We start from the raw sequence: 1752 nt of genomic DNA, 5'->3' as shown, positions 1-1752 counted from the left end.
GGCTGGCCAAGTGTGACTGTGGTGAGGGCAGTGCTGAGTGCTGTGGCCAACTATAGCACACCCAGGATTGTCAACGAAAAATGTGGTAACTGCAGGTCTGTAGGCTGAGCATATTCCTTTCCTTGAGCATATAGTGATATGAAAATACTGCATTTAAAAATTGTGGTGTTTAAAATACTGCATGTGACTGTGTGTGTGTGTAGCGGGGTACAGAGGATCCTCCAAAAGGAATTTAGGTCCAAGTTCCCAAATCACCTAAGTGCACCTAGGTGAGAGGGGTGTGTCTATGCTGGCTTAGTGTCACCCTGTGTATGTGTCGCTCCTCTGTTGGATAGGGAGTGCATTGAATTCTGGCCCTGGTGGGTTGCCATAGGGAAATGTCTGTCTGAGGGAGAGAGTTTGTGAGGCATGAGTAGAAGAGGAGGAGGAGGAGGAGGAGGAGGAGTTGTTTAGACGAGGAAGGGCAGAGGCCAAACTGTTGAAAAAAGGAGAAGAGAACAGCTTCCTGCCCTCCAGCATCCATTACTCAGCCGCAGAGTCTACACCAGGAGCCAGGGAGGAGACTGGGACCTAAGAACTGCTGAGAAGCTTGAGGAGTGGCTGCTTCATCTATCCTGCATGGATTACGAAAAAAATCGAGACTCCTGTGGTCTGTTTTGTTTGTTTACTTTTACTCTGCAGAACAAGGGATTGGGGTTTGTTTTGCGTAAAAATGTATTTGAGTTGATTATTTTAAATCTGTTAAATGATTAAATTTGCTGCTAAATTTATTTCAGGAATGGTCTGAAGTAAATCTTCAAGAGAGACCAAGCAGCCTTGCGGGATACATGCTTCACGCAGCCTCCTGCCGTTGTGCTAACAGCAGCGGCATGCTGCAGAAGCTGAGGTTGGCAGTGGGGCCGAAAAGGAGCCAAGCCTGGGCTGGTGAGGCAGGGGGTGGGCCAGCATATGCGGGGCGGCGGGGGGATCAGTGCTGATTCCCACCCAGGGCCAGGACTGGCAGCTGGTGTTGGCTCAAAAGCACGCTTACTACTTCTGTCGTAGTTGGCTTTAATAAAGGCGTTACCCTTCTGTGGCTCTTGGGTTTTTTCTAATGGACCAGCATGGCTACCTACAAAGTTACCTGACAAGCATAATGGGTTTGCTGCTATTGCTAGGGTTGCCAGGTGCAGAAGGTGAAAATAGTCAATATCCATCACCAAAGTGGAAATGTGCAGTTGTCTGGAAGGTAGAAACTTTCAATGCTCAATTATTTGCAACTGGTTGGTTGCATCAAATTATATTATTCAACAGACCTGGAAGGAATCCTGTACAAGCCCCATTGACACTAAAGGGGCAATAAGTGGTCTTGCCCTTAGCCCATTCAGAAACCTTCTATTGAACATGATTTGCTTTCAGTCAATATTGCTCAGTTAGATTATTCAACAGACCAGCCCCACTCCCTGAGACCTGCTGTCTTCAAACCACCGCCTGATAATCTCTGTGCCTCCTGAGTCTGGAGGCCCAGCTACATGTTATGATAGTTGTGTTATTAAGAGGCACGATGAACACCAGGGATATCTCTTCTTGAACAGAAAGCAGCTGGCATGGGGGAGGGGGAGAGTGTGTGATCTAGAATGCTATTGTGGTGCATGGGGAGAAGGGTGAAGAGGAAAGGGTTAATGCCCTTTGCCCACTGTCAGGACCTACCGACTCAGATCGGAAGGACACCCCAGCTGAGATGGCCCGCCCAAAGTTCCCTTGATCCAACAG

The sequence above is a fragment of the Hemicordylus capensis genome, chromosome 5, assembly GCF_027244095.1.
Source record: "Hemicordylus capensis ecotype Gifberg chromosome 5, rHemCap1.1.pri, whole genome shotgun sequence".
In the NCBI taxonomy this organism is placed as follows: domain Eukaryota; kingdom Metazoa; phylum Chordata; class Lepidosauria; order Squamata; family Cordylidae; genus Hemicordylus; species Hemicordylus capensis.
This window is presented reverse-complemented; position numbering follows the sequence as displayed.